The sequence below is a fragment of the Triticum dicoccoides genome, chromosome 5A, assembly GCF_002162155.2.
Source record: "Triticum dicoccoides isolate Atlit2015 ecotype Zavitan chromosome 5A, WEW_v2.0, whole genome shotgun sequence".
NCBI classification, from domain to species: domain Eukaryota; kingdom Viridiplantae; phylum Streptophyta; class Magnoliopsida; order Poales; family Poaceae; genus Triticum; species Triticum dicoccoides.
Genome location: NC_041388.1, coordinates 562,457,572 through 562,471,299, shown reverse-complemented (window position 1 = coordinate 562,471,299; position 13,728 = coordinate 562,457,572).

Genomic DNA, 13,728 nt, shown 5'->3' with positions numbered 1-13,728 from the left:
TACGTATCCGGTATCTCTACTCAGAGCTATCCGGATAGGTGTTAAGCTTGCATCGACGTAACCCTTTGCGACGAACTCTTTTACCACCTCCATAATCGAGAAAATTTCTTAGTCCACTAGTTACTAAGGATAACTTTGACCGCTGTCCTGTGATCCATTCATGGATCACTCTTGTACCCCTTGACTGACTCATGGCAAGGCACACTTCAGGTGCGGTACACAGCATAGCATACTGAAGAGCCTACGTCTTAAGCATAGGGGACGACCTTCGTCCTTTCTCTCTATTCTGCCGTGGTCGAGCTTTAAGTCTTAACTTTGTACCTTACAACTCAGGCAAGAACTCCTTCTTTGACTGGTCCATCTTGAACACCTTCAAGATCATGTCAACGTATGTGCTCATTTGAAAGTATTATTAAGCATTTTGATCTATCCTTATAGATCTTGATGCTCAATGTTAAAGTAGCTTAATCCAGGCTTTCCATTGAAAAACACTTTCAAAATAACCCTATATGCTTTCCAGAAATTCTACGTCATTTCTGATCAACAATATGTCAACAACATATACTCATCAGAAATTCTATAGTGCTCCACTCACTTCTTTGGAAATACAAGTTTCTCATAAACTTTGTACAAACCCAAAATTTTTGATCATCATCAAAGCATACATTCCAACTCCGAGATGCTCACTCCAGTCCTTAGAAGGATTGCTGGAGCTTTGCATACTTATTAGCATCTTTCGGGATTGACAAAACCTTCCGGTTGTATCACATACAACCTTTCCTCATTAAAATCGTCGAGGAAACAATGTTTTGACATCCTATCTGCAAGATTTCATAAATAATGCAGTAATCGCTAATATAATTCCAACAGACTCTTAGCATCGCTACGAGTGAGAAAATCTCATCGTAGTCAACTCCTTGAACTTGTCGGAAAACATCTTAACGACAAGTCGAGCTTTCTTAATGGTGACATTTACCATCATTGTCCGTCTTCCTTTTGAAATCCATCTGTACTCATTAGCCTTACGACCATCGAGCCGTTCTGCCAAAGTCTACACTTTGTTTTCATACATGGATCCTCTCTCGGATTTTATGGCCTCAAGCCATTTATCGGAATCCGGGCCCACCATCGCTTCTCCATAGCTCGTAGGTTCATTGTTGTCTAGCAACATGACCTTCAAAACAGGATTACGTACCACTCTGAAGTAGTACGCATCCTTGTCATCCTACGAGGTTTGGGAGTGACTTGATCCGAAGTTTCATGATCAATATCATAAGCTTCCACTTCAATTGGTGTAGGTGCCACAGGAACAACTCCCTGTGCCCTGTCACACACTAGTTGAAGAGACGGTTCAATAACCTCATCAAGTCTCCACCATTCCCACTCAATTCTTTCGAGAGAAACTTTTCCTCGAGAAAGGACCCGATTCTAGAAACAATCCATATTGCTTTCGGATCTGAATTAGGAGGTATACCCAACTATTTTGGGTTTCCTATGAAGATGCATTTTATCCGCTTTGGGTTCGAGCTAATCAACCTGAAACTTTTCATATAAGCGTCGCAGCCCCAAACTTTTAAGAAACGACAACTTAGGTTTCTCTAAACCATAATTCATACGGTGTCATCTCATCGGAATTACGTGGTGCCCTATTTAAAGTGAATGTGGTTGTCTCTAATGCCTAACCCATGAACGATAGTGGTAATTCGATAAGAGACATCATGGTACGCACCATATCCAATAGGGTGCAACTATGATGTTCGGACACACCATTACACTATGGTGTTCCAGGCGGTATTAATTGTGAAACAATTTCCACAATGTCTTAATTGTGTGCCAAAACTCGTAACTCAGATATTCATCTCTATGATCATATCATAGACATTTTATCCTCTTGTCACAATGATCTTCTACTTCACTCTGAAATTATTTGAACCATTCAATAATTCAGACATGTGTTTCATTAAGTAAATATTCTCAACATCTACTCGAATCATCTGTGAAGTAAGAACGCAACGATATTCACTGCATGCCTCAGCACTCATTGGACTGCACACATCAAAATGTGTTGCTTCCAACAAGTTGCTATCTTGTTCCATTTTACTGAAACCGAGGCTTTTCAGTAATTTTGCCCATGTGGTATGATTTGCATATCTCAAGTGATTCAAAATCAAGTGAGTTCAAACGGTCCATTTGCATGGAGTTTCTTCATGCATATATACCAATAGACATGGTTCGCATGTCTCAAACTTTTCAAAAAAAATGAGTGAGTCCAAAGATCCATCAACATGGAGCTTCTTCATGCGTTTTGTACCATTATGACTTACATGGCAGTGCCACAAGTAAGTGGTACTATCATTACTATCTTATATCTTTTGGCATGAAAATGTGTATCACTACGACCGAGATTCAATAAACCATTCCTTTAGGTGCAAGAGCACTTATTCAGGTTTAATACTAATCTTGATGGTAGAGGGAGCGTGCGATGTTAGATCACATCAAACTTGGAAACACTTCCAACACGTATCGTCAGCTCACCTTTAGCTAGTCTCCGTTTTATTCCGTAGCTTTTATTTCGAGTTACTAACACTTAGCAACCGAACCGGTATCTAATACCCTGGTGCTACTAGGAGTACTAGTAAAGTACACATTAACATAATGTATATCCAATATACTTCTATTGACCTTGCCAGCCTTCTCATCTACCAAGTATCTAGGGTAATCTTGCTCCAGTGGTTGTTCCCCTTATTACAGAAGCACTTAGTCTCGGGTTTGGGTTCAACTCGGGTTTCTTCATTGGTGCAGCAGCTGATTTGCCGTTTCATGAAGTATCCCTTCTTTCCCTTGCCCTTCTTGAAACTAGTGGTTTCATCAACCATCAACAATTGATGCTCCTTCTTGATTTCTACTTTCGCGATGTCAAACAACGCGAATACCTCAAGGATCATCATCTCTATCCTTGATATGTTATAGTTCATCACGAAGCTCTAGCAGCTTGGTGGCAATGTCTTTGGGGAAACATCACTATCTCATCTGGAAGATCAACTCCCACTCGATTCAAGTGATTGTTGTACTCAGACAATGTGAGCACAAGCTCAACGATTGAGCTTTTCTCCCTTAGTTTGCAGGCTAATAAAATCGTCGGAGGTCTTATACCTCTTGACGTGGGCACGAGCCTGAAATCCCAATTTCAGCCCTCGAAACATCTCATATGTTCCGCGACGTTTCGAAAGACGTCTTTGGTGCCTCTACTTAAACCATTTAACTGAACTATCACGTAGTTATCAAAACGTGTATGTCCGATGTTCGCAACATCCACAAACGACATTTGGGGTTCAGCACACTAAGCGGTGCATTAAGGACATAAGCTTTCTACTATCCGCATAATTGCTACTTTCAACTTTCAACTATATTTTCTCTAGGAACATATCTAAAACAGTAGAACTAAAGTGCGAGCTTACGACATAATTTGCAAAAGGTCTTTTGACTATGTTCAAGATAATTAAGTTCATCTTATGAACTCCCACTCAGATAGACATCCCTCTAGTCATCTAAGTGATTACATGATCCGAGTCAACTAGCCCGTGTCCGATCATCACGTGAGACGGACTAGTTATCATCGGTGAACATCTTCATGTTGATCGTATCTACTATACGACTCATGCTCGACCTTTCGGTCTCCGTGTTCCGAGGCCATGTCTGCACATGCTAGGCTCGTCAAGTTAACCCTAAGTGTTTTTGCTGTGTAAAACTGTCTTACACCCGTTGTATATGAACATAAGAATCCATCACACCCGATCATCACGTGGTGCTTAGAAGCGACGAACTGTAGCAACGGTGCACAGTTAGGGGAGAACACTTCTTGAAATTTTGTAAGGGATCATCTTATTTACTACCATCGTCCTAAGTAAACAAGATGCATAAACATAATAAACATCACATGCAATTATATAGTTGTGACATGATATGGCCAATATCATATAGCTCCATTGATCTCCATCTTCGGGGCTCCATGATCATCTTGTCACCGGCATGACACCATGATCTCCATCATCGTGTCTTCATGAAGTTGTCACGCCAACGACTACTTCTACTTCTATGGCTAACGCATTTAGCAATAAAGTAAAGTAAGTTACATGGCGTTCTTCAATGACACGCAGGTCATACAAAAAATAAAGACAACTCCAATGGCTCCTGCCGGTTGTCATACTCATCGACATGCAAGTCGTGAATCCTATTACAAGAACATGATCAAACTCATACATCACATATCATTCATCACATCCTTTTGGCCATATCACATCACATAGCATACCCTGCAAAAACAAGTTAGACGTCCTCTAATTGTTGTTTGCATGTTTTACGTGGCTGCTATGGGTTTCTAGCAAGAACGTTTCTTACCTACGCAAAACCGCAACGTGATATGCCAATTTCTATTTACCCTTCATAAGGACCCTTTTCATCGAATCCGTTCCGACTAAAGTGGGAGAGACTGGCACCCGCTAGCCACCTTATGCATCAAGTGCATGTCAATCGGTGGAACCTGTCTCACGTAAGAGTACGTGTAAGGTCGGTCCGGGCCGCTTCATCCCACAATACCGTCGAAACAAGATTGGACTAGTAACGGTAAGCATATTGAACAACATCAACGCCCACAACTACTTTGTGTTCTACTCGTGCAAAGAATCTACGCAATAGACCTAGCTCATGATGCCACTGTTGGGGAACGTAGCAGAAATTCAAAATTTTCCTACGCGTCACCAAGATCTATCTATGGAGAAACCAGCTACGAGTAGAAGGAGAGTGCATCTACATACCCTTGTAGATCGCTAAGCGGAAGCGTTCAAGTGAACGGAGTTGATGGAGTCGTACTCGTCGTGATTCAGATCACCGATGATCCTAGTGCCGAACGGACGGCACCTCCGCGTTCAACACACGTACAGCCCGGTGACGTCTCCCACGCCTTGATCCAGCAAGGAGAGAGGGAGAGGTTGAGGAAGACTCCATCCAGCAGCATCACAACGGCGTGGTGGTGATGGAGGAGCGTGGCAATCCTGCAGGGCTTCGCCAAGCACCTACGGGAGAGGAGGAGGTGTCACGGGAGGGAGGGAGGCGCCAAGGGCTCAGGTCTGGATGCCCTCCCTCCCCTCCACTATATATAGGGGCAGGGGAGAGGGGGGAGGCGCAGCCTTGCCCCTTACTCCAAGAAAGGGGTGCGGCCAAGAGGGGGGGAAGGAGTCCATCCTCCCCAAGGCACCTCGGAGGTGCCTTCCCCCTTGAGGACTCTTCCCTCTAGGGTTCCCTAGGCGCATGGGCCTCTTGGGGCTGGTGCCCTTGGCCCATGTAGGCCAAGGCGCACCCCCTACAGCCCATGTGGCCCCCCGGGGCAGGTGGCCCCACCCGGTGGGCCCCCGGGACCCTTCCGGTGGTCCCGGTACAATACCGATGACCCCGAAACTTGTCCCGATGGCCGAAATAGGACCTCCTATATATAAATCTTTACCTTCGGACCATTCCGGAACTCCTCGTGACGTCCGGGATCTCATCCGGGACTCCGAACAACATTTGGTAACCACATACAAGCTTCCTTTATAACCCTAGCGTCATCGAACCTTAAGTGTGTAGACCCTACGGGTTCGGGAGACATGTAGACATGACCGAGACGTTCTCCGGCCAATAACCAACAGCGGGATCTGGATACCCATGTTGGCTCCCACATGTTCCACGATGATCTCATCGGATGAACCACGATGTCAAGGACTCAATCGATCCCGTATACAATTCCCTTCGTCTAGCGGTATTTTACTTGCCCGAGATTCGATCGTCGGTATACCGATACCTTGTTCAATCTCGTTACCGGCAAGTCTCTTTACTCGTTCCGTAACACATCATCCCGTGATCAACCCCTTGGTCACATTGTGCACATTATGATGATGTCCTACCGAGTGGGCCCAGAGACACCTCTCCGTTTACACGGAGTGACAAATCCCAGTCTCGATTCGTGCCAACCCAACAGACACTTTCGGAGATACCTGTAATGCACCTTTATAGCCACCCAGTTACGTTGTGACGTTTGGTACACCCAAAGCATTCCTACGGTATCCGGGAGTTGCACAATCTCATGGTCTAAGGAAAAGATACTTGACATTGGCAAAGCTCTAGCAAACGAACTACACGATCTTTGTGCTATGCTTAGGATTGGGTCTTGTCCATCACATCATTCTCCTAATGATGTGATCCCGTTATCAACGACATCCAATGTCCATAGCCAGGAAACCATGACTATCTATTGATCACAACGAGCTAGTCAACTAGAGGCTCACTAGGGACATATTGTGGTCTATGTATTCACACGTGTATTACGATTTCCGGATAATACAGTTATAGCATGAATAAAAGACAATTATCATGAACAAGGAAATATAATAATAATACTTTTATTATTGCCTCTAGGGCATATTTCCAACAAGTACGATTCCATCAACCCCGTTCTCTTGAATGCTTCCGCGCGCGATCTACAAGGGTATGTAGATGCACTCCTCTCTCCCTCGTTGCTAGATGACTCCATAGATTGATCTTGGTGATGCGTAGAAAATTTTAAAATTCTGCTACGTTCCCCAACAGTGGCATCATGAGCTAGGTCTATGCATGGTTACTATGCACGAGTAGAACACAAAGCTGTTGTGGGCGTCGATATTGTCAATTTGCTTGTCGTTACTAGTCTTATCTTGATTCGGCGGCATCGTGGGATGAAGAGGCCCGGACCGACCTTACACGTATGCTTACATGAGACTGGTTCCACCGACTGACATGCACTAGTTGCATAAGGTGGCTGGCAGGTGTCTGTCTCTCCCACTTTAGTTGGATCTGATTCGATGAACAGGGTCCTTATGAAGAGTAAATAGAAATTGGCAATTCACATTGTGGTTTTGCCGTAGGTAAGAAACGTTCTTGCTAGAAACCTATAGCAGCCACGTAAAAACTTGCAACAACAATTAGAGGACGTCTAACTTGTTTTTGTAGCAAGTGTTTTGTGATGTGATATGGCCAAAGGATGTGATGAATGATATATATGATGTATGAGATGATCATGTTCTTGTAATAGGAATCAGAACTTGCATGTCGATGAGTATGACAACTGGCAGGAGCCATAGGAGTTGTCTTTATTTATTTATGACCTGCGTGTCAACATAAACGTCATGTAATTACTTTACTTTATTGCTAAAGCGTTAGCCATAGTAGTAGAAGTAATAGATGAGGAGACAACTTCATGAAGACACGATGATGGAGATCATGATGATGGAGATCATGGTGTCATGCCGATGACAATGATGATCATGGAGCCCCGAAGATGGAGATCAAAAGGAGCAAATGATATTGGCCATATCATGTCACTATTTGATTGCATGTGATGTTTATCATGTTTTACATCTTATTTGCTTAGAACGACGGTAGCTTAAATAAGATGATCCCTCGTAATAATTTCAAGAAAGTGTTCCCCCTAACTGTGCACCGTTGTGAAGGTTCGTTGTTTTGAAGCACCACGTGATGATCGGGTGTAATAGATTCTAATGTTTGAATACAACGGGTGTAAGCCAGATTTACACACGCAATACACTTAGGTTGACTTGACGAGCCTAGCATGTACAGACATGGCCTCGGAACATGGAAGACCAAAAGGTCGAGCATGAGTCATATAGAAGATACGATCAACATGAAGATGTTCACCGATGTTGGCTAGTCCGTCTCACGTGATGATCGGACACGGCCTAGTTAACTCGGATCATGTTTCACTTAGATGACTGGAGGGATGTCTATCTGAGTGGGAGTTCATTGAGTAATTTGATTAGATGAACTTAATTTTCATGAACTTAGTCTAAAATCTTTACAATATGTCTTGTAGATGAAATGGCCCACGTTGTCCTCAACTTCAATGCGTTCCTAGAGAAAACCAAGCTGAAAGACGATGGCAGAAACTATACGGACTGGGTCCGGAACCTGAGGATCATCCTCATAGCTGCCAAGAAAGATTATGTCCTAGAAGCACCGCTAGGTAACGCACATGTCCCAGAGAACCAAGACGTTATGAACGCTTGGCCGTCACGTGCTGATGATTACTCCCTCGTTCAGAGCAGCATGCTTTATAGCTTAGAACCGGGGCTCCAAAAGCGTTTTGAGAGACACAGAGCATATGAGATGTTCGAAGAGCTGAAAATGGTTTTTCAAGCTCATGCCCGGGTCGAGAGATATGAAGTCTCCGACAAGTTATTCAGCTGTAAGATGGAGGAAAATAGTTCTGTCAGTGAGCACATACTCAAAATGTCTGGGTTGCATAACCGCTTGACTCAGCTAGGAGTTAATCTCTCGGATGACGCGGTCATTGACAGAATCCTTCAGTCGCTTCCACCGAGCTACAAGAGCTTTGTGATGAACTTCAATATGCAGGGGATGGAAAAGACCATTCCTGAGGTATATTCAATGCTGAAATTAGCAGAGGTGGAAATCAAAAAGGAACATCAAGTGTTGATGGTGAATAAAACCACTAAGTTCAAGAAAGGCAAGGGTAAGAAGAACTTCAAGAAGGACGGCAAGGGAGTTGCTGCGCCCGGTAATCAAGCTGCCGGGAAGAAGCCAAAGAATGGACCCAAGCCCGAAACTGAGTGTTTTTATTGTAAGGGAAGTGGTCACTGGAAGCGGAACTGCCCCAAATACTTAGCGGACAAGAAGGCCGGCAACACTAAAGGTATATGTGATATACATGTAATTGATGTGTACCTTACCAGTACTCGTAGTAGCTCCTGGGTATTTGATACCGGTTTGGTTGCTCACATTTGTAACTCAAAGCAGGAGCTGCGGAATAAGCGGAGACTGGCGAAGGACGAGGTGACGTTGCGCGTCGGGAATGGTTCCAAGGTCGATGTGATCGCCGTCGGCACGCTGCCTCTACATTTACCTACGGGATTAGTTTTAAACCTCAATAATTTTTATTTAGTGCCAGCTTTGAGCATGAACATTGTATCAGGATCTCATTTAATTCGAGATGGCTACTAATTTAAATCTGAGAATAATGGTTGTTCTATTTATATGAGAGATATGTTTTATGGTCATGCTCCGATGGTGAATGGTTTATTCTTAATGAATCTCGAGCGTAATGCTACACATATTCATAGTGTCAATACCAAAAGATGTAAGGTTGATAATGATAGTCCCACATACTTGTGGCACTGCCGCCTTGGTCACATAGGTGTCAAACGCATGAAGAAGCTCCATGCAGATGGACTTTTAGAGTCTCTTGATTACGAATCATTTGACACGTGCGAACCATGCCTCATGGGTAAAATGACCAAGACTCCGTTCTCAGGAACAATGGAGCGAGCAACCAACTTATTGGAAATCATACATACTGATGTGTGCGGTCCAATGAGTGTTGAGGCTCGCGGTGGCTATCGTTATGTTCTCACCCTCACCGATGACTTGAGTAGATATGGGTATGTCTACTTAATGAAACACAAGTCTGAGACCTTTGAAAAGTTCAAGGAATTTCAGAGTGAGGTTGAGAATCAACGTGACAAGAAAATCAAGTTCTTGCGATCAGATCGTGGGGGAGAATACTTGAGTCACGAATTTGGCACACACTTAAGAAAATGTGGAATAGTTTCACATCTCACGCTGCCTGGAACACCACAGCATAATGGTGTGTCCGAACGTCGTAATCGCACTCTATTGGATATGGTGCGATCTATGATGTCTCTTACCGATTTACTGCTGTCATTTTGGGGCTATGCTTTAGAGACTACCGCATTCACTTTAAATAGGGCTCCGTCGAAATTCGTTGGGACGACACCGTATGAATTATGGTTTGGGAAGAAACCTAAGCTGTCGTTTCTAAAAGTTTGGGGATGCGATGCTTATGTCAAGAAACTTCAACCTGAAAAGCTTGAACCCAAGTCGGAAAATGCGTCTTCATAGGATACCCTAAAGACACTGTTGGGTATACCTTCTACCTCAGATCCGAAGGCAAGACCTTTGTTGCCAAGAATGGGTCCTTTCTAGAGAAAGAGTTTCTCTCGAAAGAAATAAGTGGGAGGAAAGTAGAACTTGATGAAGTATTACCTCTTGAACCGGTAAGTGGCGCAGCTCAAGAAAATGTTCCTGAGGTGCCTGCACCGACTAGAGAGGAAGTTAATGATGATGATCATGAAACTTCAGATCAAGTTACTACTAAACTTGGTAGGTCCACGAGGACACGTTCCGCACCAGAGTGGTACGGCAACCCTGTCTTGGAAATCATGTTGTTAGACAACGGTGAACCTTCAAACTATGAAGAAGCGATGGCGGGCCCGGATTCCGACAAATGGCTGGAAGCCATGAAATCCGAGATAGGATCCATGTATGAAAATGAAGTGTGGACTTTGACTGACTTGCCCGATGATCGGCGAGCCATAGAAAATAAATGGATCTTTAAGAAGAAGACAGACGCGGATGGTAATGTGACCATCTATAAAGCTCGGCTTGTCGCTAAGGGTTATCGACAAGTTCAAGGGGTTGACTACGATATGACTTTCTCACCCGTAGCGAAGCAGAAGTCCGTCCGAATCATGTTAGCAATTGTCGCATTCTATGATTATGAGATATGGCAAATGGACGTCAAAACGGCATTCCTTAATGGTTTCCTTAAGGAAGAATTGTATATGATGCAGCCAGAAGGTTTTGTCGATCGTAAGAATGCTGACAAGGTGTGCAAGCTCCAGCGCTCGATTTATGGGCTGGTGCAAGCATCTCGGAGTTGGAACATTCATTTTGATGAGATGATCAAAGCGTTTGGGTTTACGCACACTTATGGAGAAGCCTGCATATACAAGAAAGTGAGTGGGAGCTCTGTAGCATTTCTCATATTGTATGTGGATGACATACTGTTGATGGGAAATGATATAGAATTCTTGGAAAGCATATAGGCCTACTTGAACAAGTGTTTTTCAATGAAGGACCTTGGAGAAGCTGCTTATATATTAGGCATCAAGATCTATAGAGATAGATCGAGACACCTCATTGGTCTTTCACAGAGTATGTACCTTGACAAGATATTGAAGAAGTTCAAAATGGATCAGTCAAAGAAGGGGTTCTTGCTTGTATTGCAAGGTACGAGATTGAGCACAGCTCAATGCCCGACCACGGCAGAAGATAGAGAAAAGATGAGTGTCGTCCCCTATGCCTCGGCCATAGGGTCTATCATGTATGCTATGCTGTGTACCAGACCTGATGTAAACCTTGCCGTAAGTTTGGTAGGAAGGTACCAAAGTAATCCCGACATGGAACACTGGACAATGGTCAAGAATATCCTGAAGTAACTGAAAAGGACTAAGGACATGTTTCTCCTGTATGGAGGTGACGAAGAGCTCGTCGTAAAGGGTTACGTCGATGCTAGCTTCGACACAGATCTGGATGACTCTAAGTCACAAACCGGATACGTGTATATTTTGAATGGTGGGGCAGTAAGTTGGTGCAGTTGCAAGCAAAGTGTTGTGGCGGGATCTACATGTGAAGCAGAGTACATGGCAGCCTCGGAGGCAGCACAAGAAGCAGTCTGGGTGAATGAGTTCATTACCGACCTAGGAGTCATACCCAATGCGTCGGGCCCGATGACTCTCTTCTATGACAACACTGGAGCTATTGCCCTTGCCAAGGAGCCCAGGTTTCACAGGAAGACCTGGCATATCAAGCGTCGCTTCAACTCCATTTGTGAAAGTGTTCAAAATGGAGACATAGAGATTTGTAAAGTACATACGGACCTGAATGTGGCAGATCCGTTGACTAAACCTCTCCCTAGAGCAAAACATGATCAACACCAGAACTGCATGGGTGTTCGATTCATCACAATGTAACTAGACTATTGACTCTAGTGCAAGTGGGAGACTGTTGGAAATATGCCCTAGAGGCAATAATAAAATGGTTATTATTATATTTCTTTGTTCATGATAATTGTCTATTGTTCATGCTATAATTGTGTTATCCGGAAATCGTAATACATGTGTGAATACATAGACCACAACACGTCCCTAGTGAGCCTCTAGTTGACTAGCTCGTTGATCAAAGGATAGTCATGGTTTCCTGACTATGGACATTGGATGTCATTGATAACGGGATCAAATCATTAGGAGAATGATGTGATGGACAAGACCCAATCCTAAGCATAGCTCAAAGATCGTGTCACTACTAGGAAAAGGGCTATAGATGGGATTGACACTAATGGCGCACCAGAAAGATGGTGCGCCATTAGTATATACTAATGGCGCACCACAATCTGATGCGCCATTAGAGTTTAAACTACTAATGGCGCACCATGCTATGGGTGCGCCATTAGTATCAATTTTTTTTAACTAGTGCGCCTGTCCAAACATACTAATGGTGCATCCGGGCAAAGTGCGCCATTAGTAGTTGTAACTACTAATGGCGCACCAGGCAGCAGGTGCGCCATTAGTATAGAAATGTTTTTTTTGAACTAGTGCGCCTATCCAAACATATTAATGGCGCATCCTGCCCAAGTGCGCCATTAGTAGTTGTAACTACTAATGGCGCACCAGGCAGTGGGTGCGCCATTAGTATAGAATTTTTTTTTTGAACTAGTGCGCCTATCCAAACATACTAATGGCGCATCCTGCTTAAGTGCGCCATTAGTAGTTGTAACTACTAATGGCGCACCATGCAAGAGGTGCGCCATTAGTAAGTGGGCAGCAACAAGATATTTGGGACAGCCTCTCCTACCCACACACTCACTTTCTCCCCACTTCATTCTCTCCACCTCCTCCTTGTCTCGGGTGCCTCCTCTTTTTCACCTCATTTCCACCATAGATTCATTCAAATTAAGTGGTTAAATTACCTTGTTTTAATATGTAAGTAAGGGGGGAAGCTATATTTAGGTTGTTCTCCTTACAACAATGTGCACATGCACTTTTTACGGCCTAGCTAGATCTATGTATGTTCGTGGTGTTGCATATGTTTGTGGTGTTGCATATGTGTTTGTGTTTGGAGGTGTACCGGTATTTGATATGCGATAGTTGCCAATATTTTGCCGGAATGTTGATTCATTTCCGTTTCGGCGAGAATTTTGGCATTAAGCATTCTTTTTGGTCCTATTTTTAGGGAAAGTCATGCCAAATTTTTGTTTGGTTCTAAAATATCGTTTTGCTCTACCCCGCAGGCGACCATGGTCCGCACGATGACCGAAGGCATCGTGAATAGGTTTTTGAGGTCCGCGAAGGCCGAGATGCTTCAAAAGAACGAGACGGAGATAAGATGTCCGTGTCGAAGATGCAAGCTGAAGAGCCTTATTGCGGACCCGGATTCCGGGCAGGTGCGGGACCACCTGCTGTTGCGTGGTTTCATGGATGGCTATCAGTGGCAAGGTGATGAAGATGACTACGAAGTCGTCCATGCGGGCCAGGCAAGAAATGAGGAAGGGCAGCAAGACAACCACCACGGCTCGGGCGGGCGAGAAGACGAAGAATCCCCAGGAGATGATTACGACTGTGATGCTGTACACAGTCATCATGTAGAAGATGCAGGACATGATGATGAGGAAGATGCCGGAGCAGGCGACGGGCATGATCATGAAGATGATGATTCCGGCGGAGCAGACGACGCTGGACCATCGATGGGCTGGGTGCAGGACCCTCATATTCAAGAGCTGCTTCTCAAGCAGACGGATAACGCAAGAGCTGCCGCCCAAGAGAA